Source organism: Manis pentadactyla, chromosome 9 (assembly GCF_030020395.1).
Source record: "Manis pentadactyla isolate mManPen7 chromosome 9, mManPen7.hap1, whole genome shotgun sequence".
Classification (NCBI taxonomy): Eukaryota; Metazoa; Chordata; class Mammalia; order Pholidota; family Manidae; genus Manis; species Manis pentadactyla.
Genome location: NC_080027.1, coordinates 52,078,290 through 52,101,367, shown reverse-complemented (window position 1 = coordinate 52,101,367; position 23,078 = coordinate 52,078,290). Strand labels below are relative to the sequence as shown.

Sequence of the window (23,078 nt, the reverse complement as noted above, 5' to 3'; positions counted from 1 at the left end):
CTCTCCATCAAGAAGGCAGGACCTCTACCCTTCAGTAGTGGGGAGTGACAGGGGCAGGTCCATAACTGGGAGGCACACCCAGATGGGGATAGGGACACAGGCAGAAAGAACAGAGACACGCTCCAATCACAGGCAGAAGGGAATTACCTAGCTTCTCCTCTGCTCCTTGCAGCTCCTGTGAATGAGACTCCAGTGACCACAGCTAACACCAGCCTTGGTCCTGAAGCTGATTTATAACTGAAGTGTAACTGGTTGGTATTAGGCTAATCATTATTTTCCTTTAGAAGAAAAGGATGAGCAGTAAGCCAGAGCCTTGGTTAGGAAGGAAAGAGGCAAGGATAAAAGCAATAAAATGTTTTATAAAAATGCACTCACACGGTGGATCTCAATCACCTTACAACCATAACTAGTACAGCTCAACACCTCGCCCCACCCCCAGAAAAAAAAACCAACCTAGAATCAGATCTAAGGTAGGGGGTTATTTCTGCTAACAGTCTTCCTAGACCATCTCAGAAGCCAACTCTTAAGAGATGAGACCAAGTCAATGGCAGAGGCAGGCTCCCCTCCCCCCACCCCAAAAAGCAGCGGAAACACCAGCAGTCATTCCCTCCCATCACAGCATGACCAGCACCAGCCATCATCTTTGGCTGGAGGACAGGGTGGGCCAGCCATCTGCAGGTTAAACAACCCGGGCTAATCTGCGTCGGTTCAAGTGTTTTGCCAAAGAAGCATCCCCTGAATCTTTGGACAGGATCTTTTCAAAGGCCAGGAGTCAGCACACAGTAGAGCCATGGTTCTGCAGTACAGCACACCACTTTGCACAGCGAGAGCCGCAGAAAAAGCACTGGGCCTAGTATGGCAGAACCTGGCTCAAATCCTGGCTCAGCCACTTCTGTGTGACCTTGGGCACTTACCGTACCTGAGCATTTCCCCGGCTCTAAAATGAGGAGGGCAAAACCCTCTGAATTTTTGGAAAGTAACTGTGAAATCAGACACAGAAGTGCCACACAGCAGGATCTGTTCCCAGTAGGCACTTAATAAATCTACCTTCTCTCTGCCTGAAGGCTCATTCTTACTGCAATTAGTCTCCAGAACATAGGGTGGGGCTACTCTGGAGACTTGAGGCCCACTTGTTGGGTCCGCTTCCCCTGGGAAGGGGACAGAACAGAGCTGGCCCAGGTGCCAGGGCACCCAGGCACACAAACGTTGGAGGGTCAACCCCGGCTGGCTTTCTTCCTGTGGGGCCTGCCCAGAAGGGGGATGGTTAGTGACTTCAGCCTTCATGGAAACCACAGAAGACTGTAGTGAGCAGGTAAGACTGACAGCAAGAGGGTCCTCGGACAGCCACAGGCCTCTCAGGGCCCCATTTGCTTCCAAATAAAAGCTCTTTAGTCATTAGAACCCAGGCTTCAGAATATACAATATGGAAGGAGACACGTTTACTCTGGTTTCAACACGCCTCTTCCCCATCCAGCAAAAGCTCTTCCTAGCTCTGCCGCGAGGCTGGCCTAGGATAAAGTTAACCCCACCTGTTCTGGCCTGGAAGCTAAGGTCAGGGGCAGCACAGGCTGTGGGCAAGATCCCACTTCTCCCCAGGGCCAGTTGGGCAAGATGGGCGCCGGGGACACCCTGACCATGGTGCTCCTGGGCCTGGGGTGAGAGCGGGCTGCTGGGGGTCGCGCGACATTGAGAGAACAGCGCGGCGACCCCACCGGCCCCGCCACGTCCCCAGACCCTGTCCCAGCCCTCTGGCGGCCAGGCCACTGAGATTTGGCCCGACTTAACTTCCTGTTATTAAGGAGGGAGAGGAACCGGGACGGGGTGGGGAAGCGCCCAGTGAAGAGCCGGGAAAGAACGTGAGCGGTGAAGAGCCCAAATCCTGGGAAGCAAAGTTTGGGGATGATCTGCGCCGGTGGCGGGCGGTACTGCGGGCGCGCAGCGCCCACTCTTTGTTGACGCATTGAAGATTTTCTAGGCTTAGAATTGCAGGTTTTGGGTGCTGGGGGAGTCGGAATATGAAGTAGTTCGGGGTACCGTTTGGAGGCTTTCATTGCGTTCTAATCGATTTAGAGACCGATACGGGCAGCCCCATACTCCCCAGAAAGCTCCACCTGCTTGCCCCGCGGCCGGCAGGTGAGTTTGAGGCGGAAGATGCTGTAGCCGCACCTGACCCTCCCCGGCGCGAGCCAAACCCAGAGTCCAGGCTCAGCTGCCACGGTCTCCGTCCGCCCTCCCCGGAGCGCCTCCTTCCCCCATACGCCTTACCAAGAGCCGCGCCGGCCGCGGAGCCTTGGTCAGCTCCTGCCTTCGCCTGAGGCCGCGGGCTTAGCAGTCGGGACCCGCGGGCAGCCTGCGGTTGCCGGGAGCGAGCTAGGCAGCCCAGCGCTGGCTTAGCCCAGCGTTCTTCTGCAGTTCTGCTCGGCGCGGCCCGCGGGACCGGGATCCGCCCCCAGCGGCACCGCGACCAATGACAGTGAAGCTGGGGGCGCGGCCCCGCCCCCGGCGCGAGACCGGGGGCCAATGGCAGCGCTGCGCGGAGCCCACCTCCGCTCCCGGCCCGCCCCGCCCCTCTGGGGCCAGCTGTCAGCGCGGCTGCCGCGGGCGCACGTGGGCTGTAGCCAGGCCCCGAGCACAGGGAGCTGCTGGGCGCTTCTACCTAGACCAGCGCACGTCTGAGACCAGCGGAGGGCCAATGGGGCGGGGCGGGGCGGTGCTGCTGGTGAAAACCCCGGAGCTGGTATCCTGGTGTCAACAGAGATGCAAAGGCTGGGCCTCAAGCTCTTTGGCCCAGGCAGCTAGAAAGCAAGCCTCAGCGTCCCCTTTTGGACATGAGGGAGCAGCATTGCACTTCCTGTCCTGACCGCAGACCTCCCTCCTTCCTTAGCTCCTTGATCACTCTGGGCTTCAGCAAATGACCTGCTAGCTACATAGGTTCTTCTTCTCACCTAGATTGGCCTTGCTTCGAATAAAGCTGGTGGGAAGAGCGGTGATGACGCAGACCACCCCACCTATGTTACCTTAGTCAAATCACCTGCACATCCCTTCTCTTCGCTGTTAAACAGCTACCTTAATACCCGCTCTGCCTACCCTATCAGGTTGCCCATTTCCCACTGGCTCCAGAGAGCACCACTGACAGAAAATGCAGTGTGAACAGTGTGTGGCCTAGTAACGAATGAGAAGCAGCTTTGTAAAGTGTAAATCCTGCAAACACCTTGTGCAGACTGTCCTGGCAGCAGAGACCATGAAACAGGGATCCCATGGCAGGAGCCATGTCTTACTTATCTCTGGAGCCCAGGGCCTATCACAGGCTTGGCCCAATTTAGGCACCAATAAATGTTCTTGGAACTGAGCCAACCCAGGCAGAGGAGAATAGGCAGGCTTGGGTAATGCGAAAACAGTACTGTGGTTCTGGGCTGCTGGAATTTCCACAGCACCAGACCACCCTCTAGAGACTATGCTCCCAGGCCAGGCAAATACAAACAGAGCCATTTACCCCTATCAAACTGGGATTTATTTTGTAATTTCTGTTCCTTACCACGTGATCCTACTCTAGGCCTTTTGGGTTTTCCCAAATATTGTCTTACCTGACCACTGTCTTAGCATCTTCAGAGTTCACTCAGCTTCCTGCAGATGAACGTTCAGCCCTCCCTGTTCAGTGTGCAAATTCACCAGTGACTCTCAGAGGGGCAAATCTCTGCTGTGGTGGAACTCTGCCTGTGATACCAGTTGATGGAGTATTCAGTGCACATTATCACATCTAATCCTAACAATAGCCCTGTAAGATACACATTTTTATTACCATCCCCTTGTACAGATGTAGAAACTGAGATTCAGTGAGGTAAAGTAACTTGTCGAGGATATATGGTTACTTAGTATCAGTCTGGATTTGAGCCCTGAACTCAGATTCTAGAATCTGCATGCCTAACCACTGTGAACTGGGGCCTTTACAGCCCTGCCAATATCTCTAGTGCTCTGGACAGGCCAGGTCTGTCCCTGAAGGAACTGCTCTGGGGCCGGACCTGCCCAAATATTCTGCTGAGCTGGGCACTGTCAGGGACAGGAGATGAGACTGGCATGGCCTTACCTTATTTACAGAGAAATATGGGAAACCTGTGACAGAGAGGAGATTCAGGAAACAGCATTACCTCTACCCCCAGCACAAGACCTCACAGGACACAAGGCCTCTTGCTTCTGACCTGAGCCTGAGATACTCATGTTGAGGATGGAGATGGAAACAGAATTATTCATTCATTTCACAAATGCAACTGTGAGCTAGATGAAGTCCTAGGTTCATGTAGCTTATAGTGGAACCGCTAAATAATCAGAAGTACATGGTGCTATGAGAGCTGTATTCTCTATTATTTTTATTTTTTATGATTCCTATCACCTTATCCATAGCACAATTTGTTAATTCTCCAAATTAAACAATCTTAACACTACTTCAGGAACACTGTGGGCCAGTCAAGTTTTACAGAGCTAGCACTGCTCAGCATGGAAGTTCTAATAGCTCAAAATCTAAAACTTACCAATGTGTTCCTAGGATCCATGCCTCTTCTCCTCCATCCAACCTTTTTAACTCAGGGGGCTCAGGTAAGAAAGATCCTTGCCAGGTGGGCCTGAGGGATGAGAGGTCAGCTTTTCCTTGGAAGTAGGACAATCCAAGCAGGGGAACGATGGGGGCTAATTGCATGGAAGGAGATAGGCCTTGGGACCCCTCTCCACCACCACACTAGCCACCTTGCTGGCCAGCTCCCTTGGGGGAGGAGAGGAATGAGGAGAGGAGATCACAAATCCCCCTCCTCTGGACCAAGCAGTAACTATGGGATATCCCACTGGCCTCTGTGTCCAAGAGTTTACACAACTAAGCTCCTCAAAGAAAATCATGCAATATTAGAGCAGACCTTAGAGAAAATATTATCTAAGATTAAAGAATTAAAAAATAAGTGGAGACCCAGAGAAGGGAAGGCACTTGTGTCACAGAGCATGGGAGTGGGTTCCAGATCTCCAACACCCTTGCTTCACTCTCTGCATGCCAGGCAAACTCAACCTCCTTATGCCATGGCTCTGTATTCTATATTTAATAACAATCTCTTCCTCAGCCCACTTTTCTAGGATGGTGAATGTGTGCTTGTGAAGGTTGTCTGGGAGATGCAGATGGCCACATTAGCATTAGAAGGAGGGAGAGAAGGAAGGCCCAGATTCATCTCTAAAAATATCTCCATCTTGTACTGGAAGCAGTGGGTCTCAACGGCACCATGCACGCCTCCCCAGGAAAGAGTCCAGCTGGCGATCTCCATCATCATTGGTTATCCACCTGATGGTGTTCTAAGAGGGCTGTGGGGGTGTTAGGTTGGCTTCTTTTTATTTCCAGCCTAGCAATTTGCTTCAAGAAAGGTTAGAGTTGAACTGTGTGGATTCTCAATTTGGAGATTTTCTGTAGAGAAGCCAAGGGGATTCTCACAGGATTTGAATGGCAGGGAAAAGAACTACAATCTGTGCCTCCCCATCCAAATAAAAAAGGGTCCATGCCCTCAGACCTCTTCTCATGTGCATAGGTTCCAGAAAGAAGCAAAACAGTGAGTGTGGGTCTCACCAGCATCCTCCCCAACTTGCTAAGAAGGGGCTTTGGGCTTTCAAAAGGAAGAGGAAGGCTAATATCTATACAGAGTTGAGAATCCTTGTTAAATGATGAGAAAGGCTGACTGGGCCCAGGCCACCTTGGGAGCTCTCTCCGGAGAAAGACTTTGTAAGCCAGAAAGTGGAAACATTTGTACCTCCCCCAAACAGACTCGGGAGTATATGAGAAGCAAGACCGCTGGAGCATTGTTCTAGCCTGTAATCATCCTGATAGGCCTCAGAATGTACTATTTTTTGCATAAATAAAACATATAAAAGTTTTCAAGGTCACTAGGAACTCATCAGGCCTTTCAGTGGATTTTCCCGAGACAGTAGTTTAGCCTCAGCCCCAAATAGCCCGGGGAGTATGTATTTCTATATACTCAAAGCCGACTGTGAAATCCAAGGACATAATTCTGATTCCTAGAGACACAAGAAACTAAACAATGTCGCCAAACCCATTGCTCTCTCGTGGTGGGCTGGGCCACACCTGAGCCCAGGCAGACTCCTGTTCATGCACACCTGGAGCCCATTCTAGGACACACTGCTGTAATTGAATGGAGCTGGGGAGGCAGCCACACACACACACACACACACACACGCACGCACGCACGCACACATACACGCACGCACACATACACAGAGCAGCTGGATAGAAACAAGGACGGGGATACACTTCTCTATTCTAGCCCATGGAGGGCGCTCACTCATCTTCATATCCATCATTCATCATATAGCCACCCCACAAATATGTGCAGTGCAGTATAGCCAGGTAGTAGCACAGCCTGTGAAGTCAGGATCAGGATGCCTGAGTTAGAATCCCAGCTCTGCTGGATTTAACGTTTATTAACTATATGACCTTGGGCAAGTGACTTAACTCTCCAGGCAGCAAGTTCCTCACCTGTAATAGGGAATCATATAGGCATAGAAATAGGGAAATAGGTGCATAGAACAATGCCCAGTACATAGTAAATAATATACACAGGTTTTGAATATAATAAATTGGGGACTGATATTATAAGGATATAGAGAACTAGAGTCTATAAGAGACATTATTGTGAGTGACTCTAGGACAGGGACATAGCCACTCTCAGCACTAAACCTGTGTATCTCTCAGCCACGGTTTGAAGCGGATATAATGATAAATCTACACCTTATAGATGGGAAAATGGAGTCTTGGAGAAGTGAAGTCACTTGCCCAAGGTCTCCCAGGAACCCTTATCTGGGAGGGTGAATCTGACTGGCTGACTCCTGAGCCTGTGTTCTTTATGCCCTCCTGGCTACAAGATGGAGCACAGACCCCAGGCCTAGCCAAGCACAAAGCCCCAGTGGTGATCGGTCACCATATGGTCCAAGCAGATTTCTTCCTCAGGACCAGTGTGCAGATAGGAGAGAAGCTCTCCTTTCCATGGAAGTCAGAGCTACCAATAAATGTGCTCCATGTGCAAAGGAGGAGAACTGACTACAAGAGGAGAGAAAGAGACTCCTGTGACTGAAGAGTCCAAAGGAGAAGCTCCAGCTACCTTTCTCTGCAGTTCCCTAGGCCCTGCCTGCCTCTGTGTTAGCTGAGTCTTCAGGCTGGTTTTCCTCAATGTACAGTGCCGACAGCACTTGTTGCCATAAGCTACCTTATCCCAGAGAGAACATTGCTGACCAAGCATTCCAAGCAGGAGTCCTGAGATCCACTCTGATTGGATTGGGTCATATGCCCACTTGAACCCATGCCATCCATAGTCAGAGGACTGGAACGTGCTGATTGGCCATGCCAGGCAGGGGCCTCTCCTAGAGCTGCAGTGGGCTCAGCTTTCCCTGAGACACATGGGCTGCATGATGGAGAGCTGGACATTTGAATGAAAGTTGAGTATGATTAGGAAGCAAGAAGGGGGCTCCATGGCTGTAGGCTGAATAAGTATGGCAGATGCTGCTGGTTTCCACAGATGCCAGTGGCTTCCTGTTACGAGCCCCTCTCTGCCTGCAGTCCTCTCCAGCCTCAGCAGCAAGCTCAGCTAATGCCCAGAGCAGGCCTGTGGTGTTGGAGATTTAACACCACTGGAGCAACCTGCAAACAAAAGTGGGAAAGAGTTGGTGGATCCAAACCCGAGATGCCCCATGCCTCAGGTGGGGTATCTTGGAGATCTGTGGTTTACCTCTGTCTCTGACCCAGAGATCCCCAGCAGGATTGAGCCCCAGATGCCATAGCAGCAACCTGCTCAATAACACACCCTTTACCTGCTTCCCTCCTGTCACTTCCCTGTCACACTCCATCCCACCAGATTACTTCTCAAATAAATTGCTCGCACTCAAATTCGTATCCCAAGGTCTGCCTCTGGGGAAACCTATCCTAAGACACTAGGGTCAGCCCATCTGAGACCCCAACCTTCAACTCCTTGAGATGAGCAATAGTGTGGTGTTCAATGTTGTACCCTCAGTGTGTGTTGCTTAAACAGAACCCAGCACATGGGAAGTGTCAGTAAATGTTTGTGAGAGAAATAGAAGAGAAAACTATTTAAAAACAAATAATCTAAAAAGCAAGGTGTTTATACTACCCACCCACTGTTTTTCTAATGGGCCTGGACCGTGGCCACAGACCCGGAACCATATGAACTTGAAGAAGGAATTTATGCTTTTTAACCTCTCGAAAGTCATGTCATCCTGACCTCCTTCCCTATTGTTCCCTTCTATATGCCACCCAGACACCACCCCCCAGTAAGTTTTTCTCTAAATTCCATGCATTTTGTAGTGGATAAATACATTTTAATTAAAACTAAATTCCTGGCCAACCACTTCTCTCTTCAAATGTTTCTCCCAGATGCAGCTGAGATGGAAGGGCCTGCGTGGTGCAGCCAAGCCTCTCATCAGTTCAGAAAGGGCCGTTCCTCCCCTTGTCAGATGGATGGGGTCACAAGGGTATTCCCAGAGTATCACCATGATGGGCCTGGAGGCCCTGAATAGGACAGCACAAACCAGGCTCACAGGTCTGGATCTGGTGGAAAGTGATGGCTCCAACAACCCGGGTCCCAGCCTCTGCTCCTCCTAGCAGTGTGAGCAAGCCTGTCAGCAGAAATAACCCTTACTTTGTACAACCAGAGCACAGGCCAAGTGAGATGACATACATAACAGTGAATTGTTGATCCCGATTAAATATTAGTGGCTTTCTCCCCATGTGTAAGTGTGGTGTTTTATGCTTAGCTAGAAATGGGTTTTCCAGAACATCGTTTTCTGGATGGTTCCAAGTAAGAACTGGCCACAAGGGACATTAGGAAGGTGGAAATGACAGCAGGCTGCACACTTGGAATGTCAGTGTAGGGTGTCAGGCACCGTGGCTGGGCACCCATGTTGTTGGTGTGAGGCAGCTGCCAGGGGGCTGGGGATAAGCTAAGGCAGGTACCCCTCCTTCATCTTGAGCAAGCAGGTTGTCCAATTTCCAGTTTGCTCTTGATTTCTCCCACTTCACATCCACATTTTCTTCTCAGCTGCCAACCCTGCTGACCAATGCAACTTCAGGCCCTCCAACAGACACCAAGGTGGCTGCTTTCCACAAACCTCTTCACCAGCTCCCACCGCACAGTGTGAACTCTGACCCTATAAAAATCCCTTATTCCGTCGCACATGAATGGTCCTGCTCCCTGATCAAACTCTGATACAATAGGTAAATAAAACTGCCACTTCTCTTGGGCCTATGATGGGCCCATAATACATTATCATTTTTCACAGTATCCATATAGGATTATTGCTGAGAATGACTGATTAAGATTAGCCCCATTTTATACTTTGTGGATTAGTCAGGGTTCCAGAGAAGTAGAACCAGTAGGAGATACATAGAAATAGAGAGATATAGTTATTATGAGGACTTGCACATTATTATGGAAGCTAACAAGCCCTACGATCTACCATCTGTGAGCTCGAGGCCCAGGAAAGCCAGTGGTATGGGTCCAGTCTGCAAGTCTGAAGGCCTGAGAACCGGGGCAGCCAGAGGTGAGAGTCCCAGTTCCAAGGGCAAAAGACCAGTGTCCGCCTGAGCCGTCAGGCTGAGGGGGAGCTTTCCCTTCTTCTGCCTTTCTCTGTTCAGGCTTTTAAAGATTGGAGGGTTCACCCACACTGCGCAAGGCATTCTGCTTTATTTAGTCTACTGATTCAAACGCTAAGCTAATCACATCCAGAAACACCCTTAAAGACATACCCAGGAATAATGTTTAACCAAATATCTGGGCATCCTGTGGCCAGTCAAGTTGACACACAAAATTAACCAACTTAGATTAACTTGGAGAAACCCAAATCAAGGAGGTTTAATACTGTATTCTAATAACTGGCAGAGCTAAGACTCAAACCACGGTCTGTCTCACCCTTGTGCCTAAGCTCTTCTCACTTACACACTCTGAAACTTACCAGAAACATATATGCCATTAATTATAAAAATACTGCAAATGTGATGTACGCTTGTTAGAAATAGAAATGACTCTTAGACATAATGATTTGAAATGTTTAAGATGCCAAAGACATGGCAGAAAAAAATGAACATACCCCAAAAGATGTAAAAGCACTGTCAGGAGGGAATAAATTGTAGACCTGCTGTGTCATCTGGCAAGTTGCATGTTAGGAAAACTGGTTTGGGCCATGTCTCATCTGAAAGGGTCTGATCTCTCTCTCTACAGGCAGGCCTGAAACGGAATATGACTTCTTGCAGAAAGAAATGCAATGGTTGTTTCTCTGCACAGCTCACCACTCGGCACCTTCCCACTGGCCAACAATCCCTAACAGTCCAACTGGGAGAAAAATCAAAGAAGCGATTGAGTGAGAGCTGCTCTGGGTTTGTGCCCAAGAGTCACAGGATCCCAAGACAAAGTGGGAGGGCATGGCCACAGCGGCCTTCTAAGAATGCGTGAGAGGCCAGCCCTCGAGGTTTTCTAGTTTCCTGAGGCCCGAGGGAAGTATTTTAGAACAAAGTTGTGGCTGCCCCACGGACAGCATGGAGCAAAGCAAACTTTTGTTGCATGGTTCATTCAGGCAGAATAGGGGGAGCGAGACCCGGAAAAGGGGCAGAGTGAGGACCAGGAAAGGGATGACGTGGAACATCACCCCATCAGCTCCAGCCTGTGTCTCCCCATCCTTCCCTGATGGCTCCTGGCCTCAGGGCTTCACACCTGCTGGTGCCCCCCACAGGGCCCTCCCACTTCCTTTCCACGCAGTGAAGATGGTCACTCCCTTTCAGTCATGCTCTAGGTCATCACCTTGACAAGCCTCCTTATTGACTTGGTTCCTGCTCCTCCCGCATTCTGCAAACAGTCTCGCCTGTGTCCCTGTGAAGTTTCACACCCACTCCAGGTATTTCTGACACACCTGTAACATCTCCTTCCCAGAAAGGGTGTACCTCTAAAATCTTTTTTCTTCCCTGTATTAAAAATTGACTTTTTCCTTTTTACATTAAAGCTGTACCCAATCAAAAAGAGGAATATAAAAAAATATAATCTCATCACCCAGAAATTTGAAGTATCAGTGCCTTGGTGGATATGGATCTATTCACACTGTCAATATATATGCCTATGAAATCATGTAGCTAAGGAGGCAATCTGAGAGAGGCATTAACATTTGCACTTTGTAGTGAAATCACCTTAGGCTGGCATCTCAAATCTATCTGTGTGGCTTTGGATCACTTAATCTCTCTGAATCTCAGTTTTCTCTTGTGTAAAATGGGGATAATAAGGTTGCTAAAAAATCAACATAAGATTGTTCTAAGGATTAAATGAAATGATCCATGTAAAATCCAAGCATGGTATTATAAAAAATAAGTATGTGTGAGCGTGTGTGTTAAAATGCACATAACAAAAAATTCATTTCAAAGTGTGAAACTCAGTGCCATATAATAAATTCACAGTATTGTGCAGCTATCACCACTGTCTAGTTCCAGCCTTTTCATCACCCCAAAAGGAAACCCCACACCCTGTAGGCTGTCACTCTTCATTCACTCCGGCAACTACTAATCTGTTTTTAATCTCTATGGAAAATCACTTTCTCTTTAGCCTTTCTCTTTTAGTTTTTTAGTTTTTTCCTGACAGCTTATTCAAACCTCTCTCATCAAACTAAGTCAAACTCTAAAAAAGGAAACAAAATCAAAAAATTACTAAACAAGCACATAAAAATGATTAGGCACGTCTCCTTGAGCCACTGCCCTAAAAGTCCCATCATCAAACTTGATGGTGATCACTCCATGCTTGGCCGGTCCGCATGCTCTGGGCTCACTCACCCTAAACCCTATAAGCTGGCTCTTGTTAGGGTAACAGGGCCCTCCCAGTTGTCAAATCCACATTCTATTCCAAGCCTTCATCCTCCTTAATGTTTTTCTGTACCATCTGATGCTGTGAACTACTCCCCTTCTTGAAACCCTCTTGCCTTTGATTCCAAAACACCACTTGTCCTGTCTCTCTGGTCACTCCATCTCAGTCCCCGTGTGGGTAAGTGCTCTTTCTGCTCTCATCCCTCCACATCTTTCCCTGGGTGATCACATCTATTGTCCCTGCTTCAGCTATCATATGGACACAGGGCACTTCCAGCTCTCTCCTGAATGCCAGATCCATATGTGCATCTGCCTATGGGACTTCATAGATGTCCTCGATACATCTCACATTCCTCCTATTCAAACTTAAGACCATTCAATGATCTATATTTTTAATCTCACTAATAGTATACCAACAACCCAGTTTCCCAGACTAGAATTTAGTCATCTGTGGTTCTTCTGTTTCCTAAATCCTATTTTCCAGCTGGGCAACAAACCCTGTCAATATAGTTCAGAAACATCTTGAGCTCCTCCCATCCATCCACCCTTTTGCCACTGTCTTAGCTCAGGTCCCCAGCACCTCTCAACAACTATAAGAACCTTTCTTTTTATTCACATATATCCTTTCCATAACTGTCAGATTTATAGTCTCAAAATACAAATGGGATCGTGTTTTTCCTCTATTTAAATACCTCTGTCTTTGGGCAAGTAAGTTAAACTCTCTACCCTAGCCCTGTCATAGTCTCCCTGATTAGCTCCTCATCCTCAGCCCCCAGAACATGCTAGGACCTGCCCCAAACCCTCCACTCTCTACACTGGCTCCTGAAGCAAGTTGCCTCCAATGCCTGCCCCAGAGGCGGGACACATGACCGACTGAGCCAGTCAGCAGTCTCCACCTTGTAATTGGTCCATAGCCAAGTCAGAGCCAATGACATGCAATTCTGGGTTTTCGTTTATGCTGGGAGGCAATCAGAACTCTCCTTTGCACTGGACATGGAGAAAGAAGGTACAGAGGCCAATCTGGTGTTGCTGAGCCTGAGAATGGGGCCATCACTGAGAAAGAGGAAAACCTTACCCTGGTGACATCCTTTGAGATCAAACCCTACCCAAAGCCACATACCTTTTGTCTCATATTTTTTTCAACTATAAGCCAATTCAGTCCCTCCCCCATCATTTTCTTTGCATAAAGCAATTTGAGTTGGGTTTTGTGTTACTTGCAAACCAAACTGCCTACTCATTATCCTTTAAGCCAATGTTTCCCAAATTTTGCTGAACTTTAGAATCACCTAGGGAGCTTTAGAACTCCCAGTGCCTATTAAATCATAGCGTCTGAGGGTGGGAGCTAGGCATCGGTAGCTTTTACAGATCTCAGGTACTTCCATGTGTAGTGGAGTTTGGGAAGCACTGCTCTAAGCGAGGCCGCTGCCCCCTCTGTGCCTCCCCAACAACTCACCCTCCAACTCCCCAGAGCTCTTTTCACACCACATTACTGGCCTGCATCCCTCTTTGGATTCTGAGCATTTTAATGACAGATTTATGTCTTGATTGCTCTGCCTTGGTAGGCCCGAGTAAGGATTAAATAATGAATGAACAAATGAACGAATAGGACAGGTCCATGACGTTTTCTTGTGTATTTTTTCCTTCAAGGTACCTTTTTCTGGGTACCAGGTTTAAGAATGTCCAGACTCTGGATCAAATCCTGGTTTGATGGGAGTTGGGGCAAATATTCAACTTCTCAGTGCCACCTTTCCTCATCTATAAGATGTAAATAATAATAGCACTTACATCACAGTGATATTGTCAGGATTTCATGTAAAATCCTTAGAATGTTGCTTGGTACCTAGTAATTAGACAGTGAATTTCAGCCTCTATCCTCCTTCCTTCCCTCCTTGCTTCATATACAGCTGAGTATTAAGCATAGACTCCCTGGGTTGGCCAAGAGGGAAATAGGTGAGGTCGGGGGGCACAGTGGCTGTAGATGATTACTTGCAGATCCTCATGTGACTGGAAGGGGAGGGGACACAGTGTGGGAAGAGGCAGAACAGAGGGTGGTTTCTGGTATTTTCATTTTTCAGCTGAAAGCCTTGAGCATGTTTAGATGCTGAAAGAACCAGGTGAAAGGGAGACACTGAAGTATCGAGGTGCTGATTAAACATGTGATGAAGCCAGACCCACAGGAGATAGAGCCTTGGACCAGAGTAGGGTCTCAGAAACAAGGGCAACACAGAGAGGATGTGTGCCAAGATATGCACACCTGCATGCACTTTGCAGGATGTTTTGCTTTGCATGCAGTCTGTTAACATAGGTGAATTTTGTTCAGGTGACTGGAAGTTTACTATGTTGGGGTGGAGAACCAATTACTGCTTGGTGGCAGAACAAAAGATGTGTGAAGTTTCTACAACTGCTAGCTTGCCCTGCCCACAGTGCCAACAGCCGGCAATCAGGTGTTTTCATAGCAACCTGAATAGAGCCTGTTATTTGGACCGAGGCCAGGTGAAGGGTTATTGTTTTGTATTATTCATCTCAGACAATTCGTTTTTTTTTAAAGGAACTCCTTTTTTTCCTGAGGGAAAGAGAAAGCACTTCCTTAGGAGAAACACAGCTTTATGGTAAAATTCATTGTAACAGAACTTCCCTGAAACTTCACCTGTTGAGCCTTTGTCTTTAAAAGTCTGTGTGCTCACAAAGTTGTTAGCAGGGTGTCTGCAGGGCTCTTTGTTGCTTTAGAGAGAGACAGTAAGCTTCCAGCTGAGCTCATCCTTGGAAACATAACTCTTCATCTCCAGCTCTCAGTTTTCTTATCTGTAGAAGGAGGGAGTAGGCCTGTGGGACTGCCTGCCTGCCTGCTTCCTTCCGCCCTGGCTCCCTCCTGTCATCGCAATCATTGAGCTCCTATCACATGCAGAGTACAGCTGTAGATGTTGTGGGTACAATAAACAAAGCCCCATTAAGCCATTGTCCCTCCCCACAGCTAATTTGCAGTTTTTCAGGAAACTATAACCCAAATCACTGTTGTAGTTTGGGTTTTCATCAGTTCTTATTCAACCACTGGCAGTAGCTTCCTATCCAGTTTCTCTGCCTTTGTTTGGTCTTCCCACCGCTGCCAAGAGGATCTTTCTGAAACATGTGTCCAGTCTGCATGCTGCTCTCCAACCCCATCATATGACAGGCACTCCCATGCCTTGTTTGCTTTCCTTATGCCATACTCTCCTCATACTCTGTCTTGCAAACTCTTATTCAACCTTCAAGGCCCAACTCTGCTTTCTCTGTACCCACATACTTGGCAGAAAAAACTGGTCATTCCTGCTGTTACCCTAAACATCTTAAAAGACACCTCAGTTTTAGCACGTGTCATGGTATAATCATTTACCCATGTGTCTCCTCTAAGAGCTTACACGCTTCTATGTTGGGGAAGGACTGACTTTAATTATTTTGTTTCCTCAATGTACTGCACTTGGCTGGTGCTGAATTGATGACTGTGACATCATTGCATGTTACTGGGGAGAAGCGTGTTAAGAAAGGCATAATCTCTAGGAAAACTGTTGGATATCAACATAAGGGCAAAAACATCTTTGCCCTTTGCTCTCCCAAGCCATTTACCATGAAATTGGGGGAAACTGAGTGATTCTAGACCTGTGGATTTTTCTTCTATTTCAGACATAAGGAAGGAAATGAAGTATAGCATACCAAACACCCTGGTACCTACCATACAGCTTTAACCAATCTTGTCATTTTGCCATATTTGCTTTAGATATTTTTTTTCTTTTTTTGGAAACACAAACATGACAGTTCATGCATGCTCTGTACCCCAGAGGGATCCATTCCTTTTCCTTGTGAATTTGGTGTTCATCATTCTAATATGTTTTTACACTTTTACTACATAGTTTCTAAAGGATTTTTTAAACTGTTTTCATAATTTTAAACCCATTAACTCAACATAGACTCATACTATATGTATTAAATTATAATTTGTTTTTCCCCTTAAAATGTTTTTGAGAGTTATCCGTGTCGATGTTTTAGATTTAGTCATGGTTATGCTAATTTGTTTTGACTGTTAAATAGCACTCCACTGAGTGAATATAACACATTTTATTTGCTCATACCCCCATTGATAGGCATTTTCTTTGCTGCAATTGAAATCACAAAAACATACTTGTGTATGTCTCCTTGTGTACATGTAAGACAGTTTTTCCTATATTTCTAGAATTGGTATGGCTGGATCATAAGGAATATTCATTTTCAACTTCACTAGATAATAACACATTGCTCTCCAAAGTGACTGTGCCAATTTACTCTCATCAGTGCGGTTTTACCTAACATGCACCACTGCAATCCATAGTTGGTTCCATCAGACTTTAAAAGACTTGCCAATCTGACCAGGATTCAGTGATACGTCACTGTGATTTTAGTTTGCATTTCCCCAATTCCCATGGAGGTGAAGCTTCTTATGTTCATTGGACATTTGGGTGTCATTTGTGAATTTCCAATCTATACCCTTTGCTCATTATTCTACTGGTAGCCTTTTCCTTGTTTGTAGGAGTCATTGTGTATTGTGGAAATAGTCTGTGACTAGTCTTTTTACTTGGTTTATTGTGTCTTTTCTTGAACAAAAGTTTTAATCTTAAATTAGGCAGATTTATGGTTTCCTTTGTCGTCTGTGGGTTTGTTGTTATTCTCTTCTTTAAAAAATGGTTCCTTACCCCAATGTCATAAACACATTCTCTTCCAAAAGCCTTACATTCTACTTTTTTCTTCTTTTTGCATTCTATCTCAAATGTTGACTTTCTATGTGGATAATTGATTACCCACACTATTTATTGAATGGCTTATCCTTTCCCTATTAATGCCACTTGTGTTATATATCAGGTATTCAGATACACGTGGTTTTATTTCTGGGCTCTGTGGTCTATCCTATTGGTCTATTTGCCCATTCTTGCACTAATTCCTTTATGTCAATGGCTTTACAATAGGTCCTAATAGCCAGCTGGGTCAGGCTCTCCTCCTTGTTCTTCTTCAGAATCATTTAGGCTATTCTTTAGCCTTCTCTTTTCCATATCAATTTTAGAATCAGCTTGTAAAGGCCTAGGAAAATCCTTATTGAGATTTTCATAAGCATTTCATTATGTATTGATGCATTTCAGGTGTATACTGAGAGCAATTCTCATTTTCATGGTACGGAGTCATCTAATTCAAGAATCAGGTAAAGCTCCTCATCTAGACAGGTTTCCTTTTGTGCAGGATGTGGCAGTAAAGCCCAGAGCATCATCCCAGAAGGAATCTCCAGGGCAGAGTCTAAGCCTGAGAAAGCTCTCACTGGGCGTGGGCAGAGCGGAGCCAACAGTAAATAAAAGCAGGCTGCCAAGGTTTGGCTAACCCAGGGATGGCAAACAAGCTCCAGCCTCCTGATCCCACCGTGACAGACAGTGCACCGCAGCAGGGCCTCCCAACCTGGAACTCTCAGCTTCTTCTCAACCTTGCACTCTAGGCAGCCCCCAAAATCAGAGCTGGCATGCTGAGTGAAACTACTACACCACCCAGCCTAAGCCTTTCTAGGCAGACAGGCATTTCCTGGGACCCTATGACGACCCCACAGTGGTGGCTGTGAGGGACAGCAGATGCCTGCACAGGGCTCTGGGCCTGCTGCCTTCCACAGACCAAAGAGCCAGCACATCAGACACATAACCTCCTCCCATTTTAGAGATGGCTTCTCCCTGGAGGAATGCTGAATTTTAAGCAAACCAATTAGCTGAGTAGCCTGAATGAAGGCATACTTTGCCACAAGATCTGGTTTTGACTTTTCATTCAGCCACCAGGCCGCTCTGTGTTTTAAGTGTGCAGAAGCCCTTAAAATCTAGTCCCCAAAAACCTGGCAGTGGAAGCTCTTTCTGTTTCTTTACAGCTTTTATGGAAATGAATCGTTGCAACATCTTATGGAAAGATTGCAACAGAGGCTTGCTTAAGCATCTTCACCTTGCCCCTGATGTGTGGTAGGTGCTTACCTGGTGCAGATGAGCACCAGTTAACATTCATTAGGTACCTGTTATGTGTCAGGCCCTGGGCTAAGTGCTTAAAAGATATGAACCCATTTCATCCTCACCAAAGTGCCATCATCTTTTCTGTTTTGGGATGAGGATCAGGCTCAGGGAGCTGAAATGATTCATCTGATCAACACTTGTGAGAGAACTGTGAGTCAAGCTTTATCTTTCCGTGACTGTGGAGTCTAGGCCCAGCACCTGTAGCTTGTCCTGTTACAGAAGGGAGAGGAGGCCGGGGTAAGGGGAGGGAAGGGAGGGAGCAGAGAGGGCCGGGGAGGAAGTGGGCGGTGGCAGGGAGAGCAAAGGGAGGCTGGTGGCACTGGGTGCTCCAGGCCTGACTGCTCCCTCCCTTTCACAGCATCCATCCGCATCCTGGGGTCCTGTGAGTCTAGAAGCCCCAGTACAGCAGTCCTTCTGGGTGCTCTTGTTTGCCCTTGAAGGGGAGAAAAGGGGAGAGGAGGACAGAGAGGGCAGACTTTCAGAGCTGAGGGTCTCCTCTGATGGGGGAGGTATGGCTTTTTGAGGCCTGGTGGGTGTAGGAGAGAATCCTGAGCCCTGCCCTTTATGATGGGGACAGAAAAGCCGTAGCAACCCCATGGCCTCTGTAGTCCCTCTGTGAGAGGCGCTCAGCTAAAGATCAAAGGAGGCATCAGAGAGAGGAGCTGAAGAGTATAATCTGGTTAAACATTATAAAAACAAAAATAGAAAACCTCTCCTAGAACACAGGGGTGGAACCCTGGAAAATTTTTTTTTCATTTCAAATATTCTTTTACATGCATGTCTTACAGTGGACGGCGTTCCCTTTCTTCTGTTGGGTTGTAGGGTGTTGTTCAAAGATCATCCCCACCTCCCCATGGCTGGGTAGGACAGGGCGTGTCTGTGCAGAGAGAGTAGCTGTGGGCATGGGGAGGGCCCTGCCGGAGGCACTGGCCCTCCTGTGAGCACAGACGCTCAGGGTAGCTCCCCATTACAGGAGGCACATTGCTGGACCTTACCTCAGCCAGGAAGGAATTATTCTGGACTTTCAACTGGACTTTCAGCTCTTTCCTGCTCCCAGCTCCCTGGGACTCCTCCCTCTTCTGATGGTTGCTGAGGGAGTTTGAGGAGGCCATCTCTCCCCCCAGGTTCCCTGGGGTAAGAATGTAATTAAAAAACCAGTCCAGTTTGCCCCTCAATCGGAAACAGGGCAGACAGGATGTTGGTGCCCAAGCCCAAGTCAGCACAGGAGGCATCCACAGCTTCCTGCCATGACCTGCTAGGTTCAGTCACAAGGCATTCAGGGACCCTCAGGGGAGTTGACTGGCTGGCTGGAGACCTGGCGGGGGCTCCCAGGCAAGTGGGCATGGTTGACAGGAAGAGTCTCTGGCATTTGCCAAGGATACTTATTCCCAGGTGGGCAGCAGCATCTTGCTTCTGAGGGGACTTCCCATTTAAAATGGGAACTATAATCATATTAAAGACCCCAAGAGGGAGTTGCCCAACTGAGACTAGTGCACTAAACCCATGGGAGATCATAATAAATTAGTATATAAAAAATTGTTTTAAGCCACTAAGTTTTGTTACTCAGCAATACATAGCTGGAACAGAGATCAGCCACCTCAAAACGTATGCTGCAAACAATCGCCACATTTTATTTCTCATGAGTTTATTTGCTTATGTGCCTTTGGTCCATTGGGAGGTTGGCTAGGGACTGGCTGGTCTGGGGTGGCCCAGCTTGGACAACTCAGCTCTGTCTATGTGATCCGTCAATCTCCAGTGGGCTAACTGAGGCGATTCTCCTGGCAGTAGCGGGAATTTAACAGAGCAGAACACAGCTTAAGGCCTAAGCTGGTAACTGGCGCACTATCACTTACACTAAATACTGTTCAAAACAAATCTCAAGGCTAGCACATATTCAAAGGGTGGGGAAAGCAGTTCTGCCCGTCGGTGAGAGGGACTACAACGTCACATTACAGCGGATGTGGCAGCGGGAGGGTAGAGAATTGTGGCTCTTTTGGCAATCAGCCTATTCCAGTGTCCAATGAGGATATTAAAAGTTTGCTGGGGGTTGCGAGATATAAATCCCTCCTCTGTTTTAACTGACATTTTTAGTTAAATCTCCATTGCTCCATATTACTTTTCATTATTTTAACTTCCCAAGAAAGGGACCGTGAGGAGTAGCTTTTGGGTAATCAGCCACACTTGCCAAGGGTTCTAGTTTTGTGGTTTCAAATGATGCTCTGTGAAGTACTGGGGTTCCCTGGTGGTTTCTCAGCAGCTACCCTGTGGGGAGTGGGTGTGTGTAAGTGTGAGGTCCCCACCTTAACCAGGGCAGTCCTGGTCTCTTTTGTGATGTCCTTTGGAGAAATGTTATGCAGCTTTGAAAAAAATAAAAGGATTTTAAGTCCACTGAACCAGACCAATCTCCCAATCTTATAGAAAAGCAAACAGTCTTAGTGAATTTGAGTGTTTACTCCAAGTTCTTCATCAAATGAGGTTCTTGGCTGGTTTTAGAACCCCAGTCTGCTGACCCACCATTTATTCCAAGGTGGTGTTGCTACCTTACTCTCCCCTTCCCCACTCGGCTCAGTATGGGAGATGACTGCTGTAGCCTTGTGGGAGGGGGGAAACTGAGGCAAGCTGCAGGGATATTCCTGACAGTTCTCCACCATTCTATGAGTCCATCCATAGTCCTTGAGCCCTAAGCCTCCATGACTCCTATTACATGCACACACACACAGATACACACATGTGCCCTTATGCGATCCCTACAAAGTTTGATCCCCAGAACCACAAACAACTCAGGGTATCATACTGGCAGGTAGGCTGGGCTAGCTGGTCAATCTCAGGGCAGAAAGGTATACTTGGTGAAACTGACTCCTACAAAGGCAGACGGAGCTCCATCTGGGAGAAAAGCTCATTTCCCAGAAGTCCTAGGCTTGCCTAGAACCCGTGATCTTGATCTCCTCCCAGTGTCTTAATTCCATTTCTTCCCAAGTTAGAATTTTTTTAGGACATGGGCTATTTATAGCTCCTCCTAAGCCCTTTCCAGTCTGTTTCCTGTTCAAGCACTGCATTAGTCACCAGTATGCATCTCAGGCAACCTCTGAGGCCCTGCCCCATCTCAACAACAGGGAACAGGGGTGCTGCTCAGACTCAGAGCCACCCCAGTGGGGAGAGGGCAGGAAGGAGGAGGGAGTCTGAGCAGGAGGCCAAGGGAGCATCTCTTGCTCCCCATCCTCTGGGGCATGAAGCTCTGAGTCCTTATGGTTTCCTAAAGTTTATTTAGCCCTTGGAGACACAGTCTCTGCAGAGGCGCCTCCATTTGGCTGCATATTTTTGCAATTACTTGATGACCTAGTTGCATGCAGCTCCTTGTAGAGAATTTCCTCCCGAGCCATATACGGTGATTTCATTGCACCACAAACTGAGGCTTCTTTTTGCTGTCTGTGATAGAGGCTCCTTCCTGACTTCTGCCTGTCCCTCCATCCTTCCCTTTTACTGTAGCCTGCATAGGCTGCTCTGAGTTTTGTCCAAGCTCGAGTATCGCCAAATGTGTTGTGTGCCAGGAGCTCACCAGCTTCATCTGAAAGGAGGGCCGCTGATCTGACCTCAGTTTTTGTATCCACAGGCCCAGAGAGCACTGACTTCTGAGGCCACAGGGAAGAAGAGGCAACTTCAGGCAAGGGAGTGGGCAAAGGGGGCAGCAACCAAGCCCTCCATGCCTTTTTACCTTCCCATGTCTTTGTTCTTCTGTTTCCATTGCCTGTAATGCACACCCTGGACAGGGCTGAATCTACCAAGGGTTCCATTGCTGAAAATCTTCTGCAGGCCACCAACATCCACTGGCAGACGTGGCCACCTTGAGTGGTTTGATCAACCTCTACAAATCCTTAGAGAAGGAACTGAGGGCAGGGTTTATGACCCTGCCTTGCGGGGTACAAAAGAGGGAAAGGTGGAGGGATGTCTAGGCTTCTATTTGCATAGCAAGTTATCAGGTGGCCTGCATCCCAGAGACTAAGATCCTTCCAACTGTCACCTCAACATTCCCCAGGCCCCAACCAAGGGGACTCATGTGCTTGAACAAAGCTCATGAGGGCTCCAGAGATGACTCACTCCAGGTTCTCTCAGGGGGCAGTGGCCTTCTCAGTCCCAGCCTCAGGGTGCAAAGGGTTACCTAATACCAGCCGTCACTGAGCCCCCCTTTTTGCCAGGCTGTCTGTCAAGTGCTGTGGAAACAAACACTCCAAAGGCTCTGAAATGATCTTGGTGAAAAGGTGCTTGGGCTAAATGCAACCTTCCTGTCTCACTCAGAGAGCTGGCATGCACACCAGTGACTGAGTAGAGGGGGAAGTATGAGGAGGAGGAGGAGGAAATCAGACATGAGACATGCATGCTAGGCGCCAGCCCAGGCCCAGGCATATCAGGGCTACTTCTGAGCTGTGAGGCACACCAGTAATCTGGCACAACTATTTTGATCCCTGATTAGTTTCCATTCTGGGAAATTCATTACAGACTGTCTTCCCACAGAGCAAACTCAAAAACATCCTTGAGAATGCAAGGGCCCAGAAGATGCAACCAGGGGTGACTCAGGAAGGCTTAGTCAAGGATGAGATAGTTTCTTCCAGTGCAGGAGGCCTTGGGACTGCTTTCCAGGGGTGGGTAATCCAGGAGCAAGATGGGGACATGAGGATCTAGTAGGAATGTCCCTCTCCTGGACCATGATGATGGATTCTGAAGCAGAGAGCTTCAGAGGGTGAGACCTTCACCCATCTCCTCCTAAAAGAAGGCTGTCTTCTGATTCCATTTTTTAATGATGAAAACACATAGAGAAAAATGTATAGAGCACTATACATTCTAATAAATAACTGTAATGTAAACACTCATGTACTCATCATTCACACCAAGAAATGAAACATTGCCAGCACTCTGGAACCTCTTGTGTATTCCTATCTAATGATACTCTCCCTTGACCCTAGACTTTTACTATTGCCTTGTCTTTTAGTTTTATCACCTAACTTTGCATCCTTAAAGATAATAGTTTTATTTTGCTTGTTTTGAGCTTTATATGAATAAGATCATGTTTGGGGTTTTTTGGGTATCTAGCTTCTTTTGCTGTTATGTTTCTGAGATCCACCCATGTTGTTGTGTGTAGCTGTGGTGCGTTCATTTTCATG

The 23,078-nt window shown here is 47.5% G+C and overlaps 1 protein-coding gene across 16 annotated transcripts in view; it reads right to left on the bottom strand.

Moving 5' to 3' along the window:
• Positions 1-2,461, bottom strand: part of MICAL2 (microtubule associated monooxygenase, calponin and LIM domain containing 2) — a 220,942-nt gene extending 218,481 nt beyond the window's left edge. For 10 of the 16 annotated variants that reach the window (XM_057507380.1, XM_057507381.1, XM_057507382.1 and 7 more), the window contains exon 1: positions 2,266-2,460. The gene's annotated coding sequence lies outside the window, so the exon portion shown is untranslated. Of the gene's footprint in view, positions 1-2,265 lie in introns of all 16 variants that reach the window. The other 6 variants (XM_057507389.1, XM_057507390.1, XM_057507393.1 and 3 more) reach the window with 4 other exon arrangements.
• Between the last annotated feature and the right edge of the window lie 20,617 nt (positions 2,462-23,078).